The following is a 17,768-nucleotide window of genomic DNA, read 5'->3' as shown; positions in this document are numbered from 1 at the left end:
TGCACGGTGCTTCGCATACTTAAAAGCTCGAAGGGCACGTATTGATTTTTGACTGTTTGTTTTTCTCTGTCTCTCTCTCTCTCTCTCTCTCCCTGCTCCTGACGGAGGGGGTGTGAGCTGCAGCCTTCAAGAGCTTTGTACCGGCGGTGCTTCGCATACTTAAAAGCCAAACAGCCCTATTGATTTGTTTGCTTTCCTCTGTCTTTCTGACAGTCTGTGCTCCTGAGGCGCACTCCTTTGAACAGGAAGATATGTTTGCATTCTTTTAATTGTGAGACAGAACTGTCATCTCTGTCTTGTCATGGAGCACAGTTTAAACTTTTGAAAAAGAGACACATGTTTGTTTGCAGTGTTTGAATAACGTTCCTGTCTCTCTACAACCTCCTGTGTTTCTGCGCAAATCTGTGACCCAAGCATGACAATATAAAAATAACCATATAAACATATGGTTTCTACTTCACGGATTTTCTTATTTCGCGGGTGGCTCTGGAACGCAACCTCCGCGATGGAGGAGGGATTACTGTATAGTTATTGTTACTTGTTTAACTGAGTTGCATGCCATTACAATGTTCTGGTTTTGGAAAATTAAAAAAATTCTGTACTAAATACAATTGTTACTATTGCAAAAGCTTAAAAATTTTGCTACAACATTTATTTTCATGTAAATGGTTTTTAAACACCAAAATGTGTTCTGCATATATGATAACAAAGGGGGTGATAATACATGTTGATAAGCCAAAAAAACATTTTTAATCTTTTTTTTTTTATACATTTATTTCACAAAATTGGGGCTCAGATATTTGTTTGAAGTCAGACTAAATCCATCCCTTTGGCATTCAGTAGAATAATATGCAGGTTTTTGTGCCTCTTGGCTTGCACCTATTTCTTTAAAATAATGTTTGGTTCAGTTTTACTGTGTAATTGTCTTCCTTCTTTGTAAATTAGGCTTAGCAGGTACAAGAAAACAATGCAAGTGCCAGAGAAAATTGGCATTGGAAATGGGGCACTCATAATAGCATTATAGATAATGGTTGATTGTTCTGAGCTTTAAATAAATACATGGTGAGAACCAAACCTGCAAAAAAAGCAAATATGCCTGAAAAATAAATGGATATTGTGCAACATGATCATGGTCATATTACACCAAAACATGCTCTGCTTCATAAAATAAAATAAACTTACAGATTTCCTAAGAATGCTTTTCTGTTTTCTTCTTATTAATAGTTTTTGCACTTTGCCACTGGTTTATATTGGTAGGCTGTCTGCTGAATGAAGCATCTCTCCAACCAATTCATATGACCCCTTTAAATCTGTGTTTTGTATCAGAATTGTATAGTAATATTATTCAGATGGATCACATTTACACCTTTTGTTAAAATGTGTCTCCAGTGTCCACATCCTGTCCAAATCGAGATCCAATGTCACCACCCCTGTGCAGCATTCATTTACACTTCCATTGACATGGCATTTGTATATGGATAGAAAATAAATGTATTTAGACACTGGGTTTAAACGTGGTATCTTATCCATATCAGAATGTGGTCTGAGTGATTAAGTGTATTTGCATCTGGTTTTTAATTAACTCAACTACTATCTAATCATAGCTGGATCACCGAGGAAAATGTCAGTGACAGATATAAAGAGGAGCTTAATCAGAGGTTTAAATGTAAACTATAAAAAATGAATATTATATTAAGAATATGTGCATTTCTGAATTGTAAAATATCTGATAATGAAGTCTACCTCACCCAGTAAAAGAAAGTTGTATAGTACATTAAATAAATATCAGAACTTTTTAATAATAAATTGTTTTCTGCCAAAAATAATAGAACATTTTTAAGCTATGACAATTACATAGAAGAAAGAAGCAAAATAAAGAACTGATCCAGTTAAATGAAGCATACAAATTTATTGAAATATTCCGCATCTGTAAGTCATAGTGTCAACCAGGCTACATCTCAACAACCAAGCTCACAATGTTGTTTGCCATTGGCCAAGCTTACCCAGTTTTTGTCACATGGCTCTAGCATTGTGACAAATTTAGCATCTGTAAAAGGCTTTTATCTAGTTATTTAATAGTTTAATATTCAAGGCTAGATTTTGGAGTATTAACTTTTTCCCTGCCTTTGGATTCCATTTTTTGTTTAGAGTTTTTTGGACACATCTGCATATATAATATTTTATGATTTCCTTCTTGGCATGGCAGCAACTTAATACATTTAAGCATGTTGACATTGTCAAGATGACCTTCTGAAGTTCAAACTGAGCATCACAATGCGGAAGAAAGGTGATTTAGGGGACTTTGAACATGGAACAATTGTTGGTGCCAGATGGGCTGGTCTGAGTATTTCATTAATGGCTGATCTACTGCCATCTCTAGGGTTTACAGAGAATGATCTGAAAAAGTGAAAATATCCAGTGAGCATCCGTTGTTGATGCCAAAGGTCAAAAAAGAATGACCAGATTGGTTCAAGCTGATAGAAAGATAACAGTAACTCAAATAACCGCTTGTTACAACCAAGGTATGCAGAAGATCATTTCTGAATGCACAACACAATGAACCTTGAGGCAGCTGGGCTACAACAGCAGGAGACCACACCAGATGCCATTCCTGTCAGCTAAGAACAGGCAACTGAGGCTACAATTCACACAGGCTCACCAAAATTGGTCACTGGAAGATTGGAAAAACATTTCCTGGTTTGAAGAGTCTTGATTTCTGATGTGACATTAGGATGGTACAGTAAGAATTTGCCGTCAACGACATGAAAGTATGGATCTAGCCCGCCTTGTATCTAAGGTTCAGGCCAGTGGTGGTGTAATGCTGTAGGGCTGTATTTTCTTGGCACACTTTGGGTCCTTTAGTACCAACTGAGCATTATTTGAATGCCACAGCCTACCCAAGTATTGTTGCTGATCATATCCATCCCTTTATGGCCACAGTGTAGCCCTCTTTTGATGGCTAATTCCTGCTGGATAACGTGCCATGTTACAAAGCTCAAATCATCTCAAACTGGTTTCTTGTACATGACAATGAGTTCACTGTGCTCAAATGGCCTCCACAGTCAGTTTTTTTGACTACTGTATATATGATATAGCCTCTCGATCTTGACTGCTTGTCCACAACTGTATAATTCAGCAGAGGCTGTTAGTTGTTTGTTCTCTGCTATTGATGCTCAATTTCTGTGCCACGGGTGCTTATATTGAGAGGTATTGCCATATCCTCACTATTCATTTTCTCCCAGTGCTCCAGTTTTCTGTCACCCACAAAAATATTAGGTTGAATTGAAACTCAAATCTGCATGGTGTAAATGAATGTGGATGTGTGAGTTCCTGCCTTTCACTTCATGCTTACTGGATGCCTAAAACATGTGGGTTTAGAAAATTAATGTATACTTGTAGCTAGGGTGGGCAGTGCTTCATTTTTGAAAGCAATAATCAAGTAATATTCAATTAGGATTCCAAAAATGTTATTATAGGTCTATAAAAAAATGTCAGATCCTGTAAGAGGAATATCAGAACCTGCCAAAATTATCTTTATGAGCCTTAAGATAGGCAACATTGACAGATGGCCCTTAACAGCTACAGCAAGGTTTCCTGCAAATAAAAAATGTAATGGTCACCACTCCAAAAGTTGCTGCCGCCGCTGCCACTTTTGCTACAAACACAAATGCATGAATTGCCACCAACTTGCTAGGTAGATCAGGTGATGAAGATTATGTGTGACCTTAGATTTATGATATACTGTGTATTGTTTCTTTAAAATGCAGAATCCTACTGCAACTTTATTTCATCTTAACATTCCTCTCATGATGACCATAAAACCAACCATGTGTATTTTTTGTAAATGACATTTATTATTAAGAAGAAAGAAAAAAAAGACACAATGACTTATTAGTACAGTATTTTATTAAACTAGTTGTTTTGGTTTCATTAAGATAATTGTTTAAAAAATTAAAATTGGTTTTACAAAATTGCTCACCTGCAAAGAATACATTTCTTTTGAATATGAATGTGGATGCAGCATTGTAGCTACAATTTCAGAGCCAGATAAGAACAGCCATACAATACGCCTCAGCAATTTCAGAATTGATTTCAAAGCTGGGTAAACATTAACAACAAAACACAACGTGACAATTTATTGAATTTGTAAGTAAGCGTTTCCCATGAAATACAAAAAACGTGTCAGTGTGCACTTATTTATTAAGTATGTATAATCTATTTCTTAATTTGTTCATCTATAAGGGTCATATTTAAATTATTATTTCACCTTTATTTATTAATAGAAAGTATTTTTAAAGGAAAATTCCTTTTGGTGTTTATTTATTTTTATTTATTACGTGTTGATTTATTTATGTCATTAGTGTTTATTATTAACTTTATTAAAAGGTAATTGGGAAAATTAATTTTTCTGTGTTTTTGTAATTGCCCAGTTAGTACCATGGAATACAGTGTAGTAATAATCATTTAAGTAAATGTTCTGAAATACCAACATATAATGGAAATGGTCATGTGACCAAAACAGTGTTGATTTTCAAAGGAGACCCCCCTCCTCTCTCTAATGGGGTGTCCCCTCTGCTACATGAAGTTACTTTACAAAACACCAGTATGAGTGCCTGTCTTTTGAAATCAGTTTATAGAAGGACATGTTGAGCTGCCTGTGACTAGAAGTTGGCAGCAGATAAGAGGAACTGGGATTTTTCTTGGTTTAGATCAGGTTTCTTCAACTTTTTTTACCGTGACCCAATCTTGCCCTTTTTAGTGTCTTCAAGACCCATTCCTTGTTGAAGTTTGAGACGACTCTCGGAGTTATCTTTGGAGTGATCATTGGAACAATGTCAATAGCTTAATCAACCTGCAGAGAACCCACCATGACCCATTTTGCAAATTGTCTGTGGTCTGTTACCATTAAATACAAAAGCAGCTTTCAACCCAACGGTGGCAACCTGCAACCCATTTTGGGTTGTGACTAATAGTATAAGAAACCATACTTTAGAGAAATTGAACCCTTTGTGATTTATGACTTCATTCTGACTCTTTCCAATGTCTGTATTGACATCTTAGAAGGTGAAATGACTGTGCTTGTTTTATATAAAAGAACCATAACATGACATTCATGTTTCAATTTTCATATCAATCACATTCAGGTCTATAGATTGCTTCAGCCTCAGCAAATACGGTAGTATTAAGCATAAATCAGGAGCCAACCCTTAAATATGTCATAATCAATCACAGAGCCCACTTATGCACAGCCCCACATTCATTCATACAAGGTTAAACTAGAATCGCCAATTAGTGCAGTAAAAATGTGTTTGTGATGTTGGGAAACAGGAGTACCTGGAGAAAAATCCATGAAGGCACCAGAAGAATGTGTAAATTCTACAAGATTTGTATCCAAGATTCTGGATCTGCAAAGCAGCAGGGCTTTGCCCTTCAAATAAAAGCAAATTATGTATTAAGAAATAAAAATTTAATGGCAATGATAATCCAGATCATAATTGGGATTTCTATTACTAATAATGATTTACAGTAGTTCTACTTGTAATAGGGCTACATAAACATTATGCTAATGTCCAGTTTATACATTTTTTTGATGCTGTACTTTTGCATGAATAGAAATTTATGAGTAAAGTTTCATAATTACAGTATTAGACAAGAGAATGGGACTAGACAGTTTTTGCTCTTTTTGGGAGAAGGTTGCCGTGTCACTTTAATGTCTGTTTCATGTCATATTTAGTTAAGCATAGTGTTTTGCAGAATATAGTTAGAAGATGAAGAGTATTGAGTTATCTTTACAAATGAAATCCAAAATGGATGTCCTTTTGCTATATCAATTGCACAGCAAGACAGGTTAGTATTAAGAGAACGGCTCTTTTATCATTTAGGTTAATTTACATATAATAGCCAGGAAGCATTTAACTTACACTATTGAGCACACACATATATGGTACAATTCTAGTAACACCTTTCTACTCTCTGCCATTAACCTCCTTAGTGTTGTGTTTACCTCAGGGAAAACAAGCCAAACACACTGAATTTTTGTAACAGAAACACATAAATGTCTAAATATCAATATAAATACAATAGAAAACATATATATGGTGTCTACTGCTCTACTGATTCAGATTTAGAACATGTCCTTCATGTCGTATGTTTTAAGACTGTCACCAACACACAGCTTGGTGTTAGAATCAGGACAGTACACTTTTCTTATATTTATTCTGTTGCTTGCACATGAGAGAATGTTAGTGCCTGACCTGCACGATTGACACCCCTTGTGTTATTGCAGGCTACCACAATGCACAGCTTATGAATCCCACATTTCCCCTGACACAAATATCTAATGTCTTGCTTGTTCTTTCACCTGATCACAATTGTTTTGCCTTTTTGTGACACAGTTACTCTCGCACCACGGTGAAGTTTCAAACAACCAAATTCACCAGGCATATCATGTTGGTTTGGCCGTTTCATGTATCAGTTTCACTTTCCATGTCAATGTCTGATGACCAATTCACATCATCATCATTAGTGCTTGATTTGAGCGATGGTTCAGTTTCAGTGTGCACTGAAAAGTACATTGCAGGTTCAGAAAGGAGGGTTTGAGCAAAGCTTGATATTATGAATTTTTTAAGAGTGTCTCAGTTATTTATGTATGTCTTTATATGGTAATATCTATCTGTATTTATAGTGTGTATATCTGAGTTTCAGTTTAATGTTACAGTAGTACCTTTTTCCCTTTAATATATATTCACAAATTATTTTTCATCAATTTTGTTGTTGTTTTCACTTCTTGGCAAGAACTTTTTAATAAAGTTTCATGTTGGTCAAATTCACTCAGGCTCCTCTTGGGGCTGGGAGTGTAACATCTAAGTCAGTAATTAGACTGTTTTGTTATGAAGTTTTATAAATGAAAGCTTGGTGTTAAACACAGTCTGAGGCTGTTTCCTAACTCACTGCACTGCTGTTTGGACTGACTTTGACTGTCTATGCCGGAGTATTGTTTATGGACTACAGCACAGCATTAACAGTAATATACCATAAAAGCCATCTGCTGCACCTACTGTAGAGTTTGGGCTTTTTAACTGGCACACCTCAGGATGTGCAGACTGTGGAGACATCAAAACCTCCATTTTCAGCACAGGCGCCTTCAAGTTAGTATGCTGAACCCTCCACTGAACTCCTTATTTAACGCTGACTGTGCAGCCAAACACATCTTTAGTTATAGCATTAAATTTGTTGATGACACCACCATTGCAGTCTGATCATCAACAAAGATGTGTGAATCTGTTCATTAATGACAATAAAACCAAGGAGCTCTTTGTAGACCTTAGGTAACAGAAGGCAGATCACACTCCATTTACACCAGACAAGATACTGTGTGTGGTTCAGCAACTTTAAAGTGTGCACAGCTTATCTTGGCTATTGTATAAAAAGGCTAACCAACACCAAACAGTATCTCTTCAGATGTCTATGGTCTAGCTGGATACCTCAATTGATGCTCTCCAATTTCTTCAAGGGCACAGTGCAGCCTGGCACGTGTGGGAAATTTCAAGTACAATTAAATTGTACTCTGGACACATGGAAATTCATCTGAATTTGATCTTAAATTTCAACCTTAAAAGTTTAGGTAATGGATGGAAGAATGGAAACTTTTCTAGGGTCAGTTAAGTTCTTTGTTACCAGTCAGCAAACAATAAAAAAAGCAGAGGCTATCTTTGTTCATCTTCACATTGCCGATTGCAAAATATGTATAAATAAGTGACAACAAAACTTCAAAAGGGAGAACCAAATGTCTTTGAAAGTAAAACATATACTGTTAAGTATTTGGATTTTTCTGTCTGGTAACAAAACATGAAAAACTTAATTAAAAGAGCTTTACAATTAAAACCATACATTGGTATGCTGTTATGAATATTTTTTTAAATTAATACTCCTGGACAAAGGCAGTAAACATTTTAAATGTAAAAATTATGTTTACCAACTCCTACCACTGGAGGGAGACAAAAACATCATAGAGCAGAGAAGATATTGTGCAGTACAGCAAATGCTACACCACCTTAAATGCAAATTTATAAAACGACAAGTGGACAAACATTTATAGCATATTTTGTTTTGAACATGCTTACATTATCGCATGTCCAATAATGATCATCCAGTGCACAACCACTAAACCTTGGCTTCTATTGGTAGATTTTATGATATCATTTCTCCATTCTTCACATAACATAGATCAAATATACTTTTGGGACAAAGGTTTCAACAAAATGATTATACAGAGCTACTCTCTGCACATTTTAAACAAGGTGCAACTTAAATAACACAGAAATGTGAGACAGCATAATACAATACAAAACAATACAATTTATTTTTGCATAGCCCAAATTCACACAAGAAGTGCCGCAATGGGCTTTAACAGGCCCTGCCTTTTGACAGCCCCACAGCCTTGACTATCTAAGAAGACAAGGAAAAACTCCCAAAAAAATCCCCCTAGGGAAAAAAATGGAAGACAGACCCCGTTCCTGGTAGGCTGGGCGTGCAGTGGGTGTCAAAAATAGGGGGTAAATACAATACAATACACAGAACAGAGTCACAAATAATCCGCAATATAACAAATACAGAGCAGAATTCAACAGCAGATGATATTACATAATATGATTTGGATTTGTTCAGAGTCCTGGAGACTTTGGCCATCAAGCTGCCTCCCCCTATTGGCCATTCCACAGCTGAGTCAGTGCTGGGCCGGCCAATCTAATAAAAGGACCCCTCTACCCAATGATTCCTGCCATCCTCCATCAGAGGCAACTTTACCTTAGGCAGGCAAAACAACTTGACAGTAGGGAGGTGGCACCAAGTGCTACATTTGAGTACAGAGAATAGAAACAGAATAGGTAAGGGTTAGTAACAAAGTTTAACTATCATATTACTTATGTTTTAGTGTTAATGACATACAACAGTCTGTACAGTTAATCAGCAGCTCTAGTCAGGATATGCTAAATTGAAGTAGTGAGTCTTCAGCTGGGATTTGAAAACTGAGACCGAAAATGCATCTCCTATAGTAGCAGGCAGACCATTCCACAATTTAGGGGCACTGTAACTAAAAGCTCGACCTCCCACTGTTATTTTATTAATCCTTGGAATCATAAGCAGACCGGCATCTTGAGATCGTAATGTATGCTCTGGTTTGTAAGCTTTGATAAGTTCAGACAAGTATGCTGGACCTTGGCCATTTAAGGCTTTATACAGTATGTTAAAAGGAGGATTTTGAAATCTGCCCTAAACTTAACCGGGAGCCAGGATTTAAGAACTGGAGTTATGTGTTTGTATTTTCTTGTTCTTGTAATAATTCTTGTGGCAGCATTTTGGATTAACTGGAAGCTGTATAAAGAACAGTTTGAACATCCAGTGAACACTGCATTGCAATAGTCAATCCTATTAGGAATTAATTCATTTCTCAGAATCCTGCTTATTTAAAAAAATGCCTTAATTTCACAAAATTTTTAAGATGGAAGAAACATGATTTATACAAATTTGTAATGTGCTCTTTAAATGACATGCTAGAATCAAAGATAACTCCTAGATTGCGGGCTGATTCAGTAAAATTAATGGTGATTCCAACTGAATTAAATGATGACAAAATATTGTTGTAATCAATAATTAACTTCTCTGTTTTATCAGTGTGTAAAGGAAAGTAGGGTTCATCCATCAACTCATTTAATTCACTAACACAACTAATTAAAGACAACCTCAGAGAAATTTGATTTGGTCTAAAAGAAAGGTATAGTTGGTTGTCATCTGCATACGAGTGAAAATTAACATTATGTTTTCTAATGACAGATCCCAGTGGAAGCATGTAAAGTGAATAAGAAAAATGACAGTAAAATACACTGATTCTGAGCTCTGAATTGTATGTTTAACTCTGGTGGCTTTAGAAGTTAGGTCAAGGTTTTATTACGCACATAGCTAATCTAGCCATCAGCATCAGACTTAACACTAGAATTACCAAAGCCTATGAAAAAACTTGTAAATCCGGCCCACCTTAAATCCCTTCGCACTTTTCCGTCAGTGTCTTTAGTCTTGTAAATGTGCCGATCAAGACAAGCAGCAAGCAGCCTATTGTTCCATCCCCCCACCGCCATAGAATGGCCACAATGTTCTCCCAGTTCCAGCCTTCATTATCTGGGAGTGAAGTGCTGGAGTTTTAGAATGGAAATAATAGATCGTTATTTGGAACACATGCATTTAATGTCTGTTCCATTTCTACAATAATCTGTGTAAACACATCGCTAAAACAGAAACGTTTTTCATATTTTAGTAATTAATGACAAAATGTAGACATAAACTATATAATTTGTAAAGCCTGAAGTGCAAAGATCAAATAAAAACACTTTCACAAAAGGTTCAAGAATGAAACAACAGTTTCCGTGGCGCAGAATACAGTAAGTATTGCTGACTTATAATCAAGAATTCCTGACTGCCTCGTATATTTACCGTTTTGAGTAGTGAGCTGCTCTTATTGTTAATATTGTAAAATAAACACATACATTTGATTTGCGTCTGTAACAACCACTGTAAATGTGTAGCACTTGTAAAAGTTACCATTTTGTTTTTCACTTTTATTCTCTCAGTCATGATCACTATACATACTACCGCTCCTCTGCAAGGTGATCCATGAACGCTCTTCTTTTTTCAGTGGACCCCGTACATGCCTTGCACAGTACATGTGCATTGATTGTCGCCAGGTCAAGCTTGTTATAGCACAAGGCAACCGGCCACCTACGTGCTCCTGCTCGCACTGAATAAGCTCACGTCTTGTGGCGCATGCTGTCAGTGCAGCACCGGGAAAAAAAAGAAAGACAAAAATATATGTGACATTTTGAAGAAATCATTTTATGACCTGAATAGTACCAATCAGAAAACATCATCTAGTGCGATGATGTTAGTACATGCAATATTATTTGAAAACAAACACCGTCAAATCGGGTGTAAATTTATGCTGGCGCTGTAAGTTAGGGTCAGATCAGAAGGGGAGAGACAGCGTGAACATTACTGAGAGGGAAAAAGCTAACTTTTACAAGTAACATAAATTTACACCTGATCTGTTCATTTTCTGGACTATTCTGAAGTGGCCTTCTATGAGCTCTGATTTGAATTCTGTCAAACATCTATGGAAAGAACTGAAACATGCAGTCTGGAGAAGGCACCCTTCAAACCTGGCACAGCTGGAGCAGTGTGCCAAACTACCTTTTGACAGATGCTGAAGACTCATTGAGAGCTACAGAAATCACTTATTTTGAATAATTGCCTCTAAAGGTTGTGCAACAAAATATTAGGTTAAGGGTCCCATCATTTTTGTCCATGTTATTTAAATGTGTGTTATTATTTGAAATATTCTGTTGAATCAAAACACTAAAACCAAGTTTAATTTTGGTTAAATACAGAATAAACAATGATGGATGCCAGACTTTTGTCAGTTTCAAGTTATTTCAGAGGCAATTGTGGGTTCTTATTTTTTCTTACTGTATGTATAATATACATTCATTTATTAATCAACATGTTATATTTTTTTCTGTTACTGACATTGTGGAATTATTTAGATAGAAATTCACTTTTTGAATCTAGAATGTCCATTTATGCACCACTGAAGAGCAGATGTAAAGATGACATATCAATGGACAGTCCTACTTCTAGTGTTTTGTCTACATCCTCCATATGTGCTGTTAATTACAAGAACAGATTACACACCATTTACAGCAGTGAGTAAGTGAAACAATAAATTTTATGCTGTACATTTCTAAACCTTCCTGCCAAACTGATTCTGTCCTCTCATTTCTCTGTAAATATTTGTTAACTTATGTTAATCATTTCTCCTCTTGACATGAAGCTTTCAAAAACCTTCTTACATTTTTGGTCCAGGCTACAAATAGAAGACTTTGAGGCTGCATCTTTACTCAGAGGATTGACGATGCCTGAGAGAGTTTCTTTTGAAGATTAAAGTCTTCTTGGCCTCTATATATTTATATCTTTTACTTCAAAGAAAGAACCTACACCACCTGTCCAGCTGGGCAATACATCATATGTTTTAGCTGTCAGATGTACAGTTCTGCAGTGATGGCTATTTAAAGTACGATAGTGCACATAAATGCAGTAGTAAATTGAGACTGATTAATTATTTCAAAAATAGTAATAAATAAATGGTATTTTTAAAATGTTACATTTTTTTAATGTTTAATTGACTATTTTTGTATTTTACATTAAAGTTTTAAAATGGTACCATCAGAGGGCAGTAATTAACCTTGTAATGCAAATAAAGTGCAACAAGATGCTATCATATGATAAGGTGTGTGGAAGAAGTATATGGAAACAATTAAGTGAAAAGAACGTATTATTCAAAAATTAAGTGAATTCACAGGTCTGTGTGGATTATACGCTAAATCACTTCATAGCTGCACACAATTTTAACAACTAATAATAATAATAATAATAATAATACATTTTATTTATATAGCGCCTTTCCCATGTAATCTACAAGTTCCCCCATTTCTCATTTTTTTCTTCTTTCCAATGGCTTTTTTGTACAATGTATATTGCAGGAAATGTATCTTTTGTAATATTGTTGAAAAATGAAAAGAGGTTAGATAAATACTGTACTATTAGTGAGTTTTACCACAGTTTATTTCTAATACCTTCATTATACCCATTTTTGCCAATCACTATGATTTCCGATTTTTTCTTATTTAGTTTGAGAAAATTACTACTCATCCATTCAGAAACACAAGTAAGACATTGGGTCAGTGAACCAAGAGAGTCAGGGTCATCAGGCGCTATTGATAAATACAGTTGTGTATCAGTTGTGTATCATCAGCATAGCTGTGGTAGCTCACATTATGCCTTGAGATAATCTGACCTAAGGGAAGCATGGAGATTGACAAGAGAAGTGGACCCAGAATAGATCCTTGTGGAACACCATATAGAATATCATGTGTCTTTGAAGTATAATTACCATAACTAACAAAGAATTTTCTACCTGTTAAGTAAGACAAACCAATTTAAGGCACTGCCACAGAGGCCCACCCATTGACTAAGGTGCTTTCTAAGAATATTGTAATCAGTGGTATCAAATGCGGCACTCAAATCTAAGAGGATGAGAACAGACAAGCGGCCTCTGTCTGCATTTACTCACAAGTTTTTCACTACTTTAACTAGCACAGTTTCTGTACTGTGATTGGTTCTAAAACACAACTGAAACTTGTCAAAAACAGCATGTTTATTCAAGTGATCATTTAGCTGCATAATGACTGCCTTTTCTAGGATTTACTTGAGAAAGGAAGGTTAGAAATAGGTGTAAAATTTTCTAAAACAGAGGAGTCAAAATCATTTTTTTTGAGCAGGGGTTTAATAACAGCAGTCTTAAGACAGTCTGGGAAGACCACATTATCTAATGATAGCACATTAGATACTTCTTTGAAAAAACTTATTGGTACTGGGTCAAGGATGCAGGTGAAGGGTCTCAGTTGAGAAATTATTTTATATAAATTGGGTAAATCTATCCTGGTGAAAGAATTTAATTTGCTTAAAATGGAATACCCGGGTTTAAGAGGATCAGTATTGGGGAGGTGTACAGTATTATTGCTAACATGATTAATTTTGTGATTAAAAAATACAGCAAAAGCCTCACAAGTTTCACTGGAAGTTTTTCTGAGATATTCCATTGAGTGACCTGGGTTTAGCAAACGATCAATAGTAGAGAATAAAACTCTCGGATTACTAGCATTATTATTTATAATTTTAGAGAATTATGACCAAATCTAAAGATGGACTGTTGTTGTGTTCTGTTATTTTAGCCTTCAATATCTCATAGGGGATAATCAATGTAGTTTTTCTCCATTTACACTGAGCTCTCCGGCATGTTTTCTTTAAATCAGACACTCTTCGGGTATTCCATGGTGTAACAGTGCTGGAGGATTTTTTAACTGTCTTTTCAGGAGCAACTATGTCAGCAGCAGCTCTCAGTTTAACTTTAAAATTTTCACCTTACTATTTACATTATTCTCACTATTATAGTAAGCATTACAAATAGACTGTTTGCTTAAAATGTTTGTAAACTTTGAAGCTGCAGATGAAGAATCAAAGATGTGTTTTTTAACAATATGCTTTTCATTAATTTTATCTATCAGTATTTCTATATTAAACAAAAATAACTTCATTTTGGAATGGTCAGAGGTGGCTTCAGGGAGACAAATTCCTTTTAATATTGTATACTTCCGTGTAAGACCTGGGAATCCTTCATATTCACAAGTCATTTCAGCAGCATATCTTATAGTGCTAAACTGCACAGAACTGAATAACTACTCTACTGGTGCTTTGTAAGTGTTATTAAGACCAAAAGAAGCCTTTGTTTCGGTTTTGTCACATAACACTGAATAATAGATGCGTTTTTGCAGAACCTATACTAAATCATTATGTCCTTTTCCCAGTTTGATTTTGCCTTTGCTCAACTAATACAGGGCAGGACACAGACCCCCATGGTTAGCACTTTTGCCACAGAGCACCAGAAACGAGCCTGAGTCTCTAGTCTCTAGTGACTGTCTCTGTGGATTTTTAATATTGTCTTTACTGTACATCAGTGTGGGTTTTTGTCAGGTATTCCGCTTTTATCCCAGATTCCCAAGATGCACAAGAAAGATTAACTACAATTTGAGGACTACAGCACAGAATTTCTATGCATTTTGCTACACCACCAACTGACAAGGTTCCTACAGTTCTACATTATATTAGATACACACAACTGTGGTCATATATTTGCTTATACAGATATGTTTTGTTCAGACAATAATATATGAAACTGTAAATATTAGTCAATTGGTGTTGTGAGAAGCCAAGCAAAACACCTGTAACTGGCTAACTAAAAAGCTTGCATATTGTAATCTTTTTAGTTAGCCAATAAAAGATGTCATTTTGCTTGACTTCTCACTACATTCATAATGGCTATCACAGTACAACACCCTAGTATACACCCTAGTGTTAATACTCAGTGATTACGTTATTTATAATCCATTTCTAAAAGGCAGAAAAACAGAAATAAAGGCCCACAAAAAGAAAATTAATTTTGTCATTTTTTTAAACATTTTATTAGTTTTATTAAAATCAAATAACATTCCATACAAGCAAGTCAAGTTTAACAAAACTAGGTTTGAAACAAATCAACCCCCACCCATGAGAAAGAGAGCTAGGTCAGCAGAGTAAAACTTTCATAATTGTAAAAATATGTAGATAAATAAATAAATAAAAATAAATAGAAGAAAAAAAGAGATGAGAGAATTTGCTTCCTCAAGGCATTAAATGCTTATTCTAAACTTTTATTGGTCAAATCCTGCCAGGTTTTGAAAAAGTTTTGTACAGATCCTCTAAGTGAGAATTAGATTTTTTCCAATTTTAGATAATATATAATATCAGTTACCCACTGACTAAAAAACAGGTGAGTTAGAATTCTTCCAGTTGAGCAAAATAAGGCTACGTGCCAGTCATTTTACATTGTCTTGGCAGCACTCACCTTTTGGAGTCTGGGTGGGTGGCCAATGAGGAAGATGTTGTGTAAGATTAAAAAAACAACTCAGGTCTGAATTAGTCTTTGTCAGGGAAAAGTTTCTATGTGAGTTTTGTGAATGTTTCCGAGTTTGCTTTTCCGGTACTTTCTGTACAATTTGTTTCCAGCATATTCACAAAGTCAACAATGAGATAATGACAATTCTGTTAATTTTGTTCTCTATAAGAATTTATATATAAAAAGTTCTTATTTAATGATAAGATTTTTTCCAAAGACTTTTAATCTGTTTGAATGTTTCAGGATCTTTAGCTATACAAAGATAAAAGGTGTGTTACAGATTATACCATTTTTCTGTATGCTGATTGGTGCAACTAATGTCCTCCATTTCTTAATGGTGTTATGCAAATGAAGCTAAGTTACTTAAGATTTTTATTCTGACACATTCTTCAGTCTTCATAGAGAACTCATATTAATATGCAGGCTCAATTGGGTTAATGTTATAATAATGAATGTCTTCTCCGGGAACTTTGGTTCTCTCTCATTTCACAATGCAATACAAGTTCTTAGATTGGCTGACAATTTTAATTTGTACTTGTTGGTGTGTGTTTTGTTAAGTGTATTGTGTTACTAGAGTAAAATGTGGATTCCTGTAAGGAAAACGACAACAAAGTGCTTGAAACTGCCAACCTGATAGCTAGCATATCCTGACTTTACATTTTTCCTATTAAGAAATGACGTCATATATAACGTTTAATTTTGTTTTTTGGTCTGTTGTAACAGTTTACATATAACAAGTCTCATTCTGTACATCAAATTTTTTGACAAGATTTTTAATGATTAATTTCTTTGGGACCTTTAGATTTGTCATGTGGTGGGTGCAGCAATGCGCTGTATCAGCACGTGCTCCTAACCTCTCTCTTTCTCTCTCTCTCTAGATGTTATTTAATGGGCGAGTTGTATTGTTAGAATGTAACTTTTATCTAAGTGCTCATTGGTGGAATTGAAATGTTTACCTGCTACTATATGTAAATGAACCTTAATGATAAAATGAGCTGTTCTCTTAGGACTAAGCAGACTTGCTGTGGAGGTCTTTGCTGCTCACATCGTGAGACTCCACCAACTGGTGTAAATAAAGGACATGTTCACGATGACCTGGGACTCTTTTTTATTTAATAAATGTTTTCAGCAACAATCCCCCACCCTGTATTAAAAATAAGGTGAGTTCTGTAAGTGAATGTATAAAGTATAAAAACTTAAAAATACTAGGATATTGACCAAAAATTTATGGAAAATATCTGCATAGTGCAGAAACCATAATGCATCTTTATTGCTTGCATGTGCTTTTTAATGTGCATTTAGGGAGAAAGGTTTATTAGTGTTTTAAAATCCTATTATCCTATCCTATTAATTAAAATTATTTTTCTATTATTAAAAAATTAATACATTCTGACACAATTTTTGGATGTGCATATTTAGGACTGAAATGTAAAATTTACAGGTACTTTAAGCATATTGAAGTAGGTGGGAGGAAGAAAAATATGTACTTTATTTATTACGTATTTAACCTCAGAAGACAGGTGAACTAGCCCACTGCAATGTCTGAATCAGGGAATTGACAGTTCATAAGGTCTATTATAAATAATTGTATTTTTAATGTTGAAAATACATTGACTGGAGCTTTGCAGCTTAAGTTGCAAATTCATTTTACACCACTAGGAGGAGTAAAACTCCATCCTCCCCTTCATTCATGTTTGTCTTTGTGTTTAAGCAAAGGGTGCTTCATTACCTTGTGTGTGTGTGTGTGTGCGTGTGCGTGTGTGTGTGTGTATGTGACACTTGTATGAATGGGAATTTCATTTACAGATTTATTTTCTATCATTAAACTGTCTACTTAAATTGTTGTTGATTGCAATTGCTGTTATTGATTTCCATTTAATATTACATGAAAATACAAAGTAATTGCTTTTCTTTAAATATTTGACAAATCCTAATTTAAAAAAATGTCAAAGCTATTAGATTTACTACATGGAGGAGCAACAGCCAAATGCGTCCTATCACAGGAAGTGCTTTTCTTTTCCAAGTCTAATGCACACAGACATTATGAAATGTAAAAGATATCTGTCGAGAAGTCTGCTGACCTGACAGAACTGTTTTTATTTTCAAGTCTGTGGTACTATTATGTCACTTTTACCTCTGCAGATGTTTTCCAAGTTCTGTGGGTCTCTTA

This window comes from Erpetoichthys calabaricus, chromosome 6, assembly GCF_900747795.2.
Source record: "Erpetoichthys calabaricus chromosome 6, fErpCal1.3, whole genome shotgun sequence".
NCBI lineage: Eukaryota > Metazoa > Chordata > Cladistia > Polypteriformes > Polypteridae > Erpetoichthys > Erpetoichthys calabaricus.
This window is presented reverse-complemented; position numbering follows the sequence as displayed.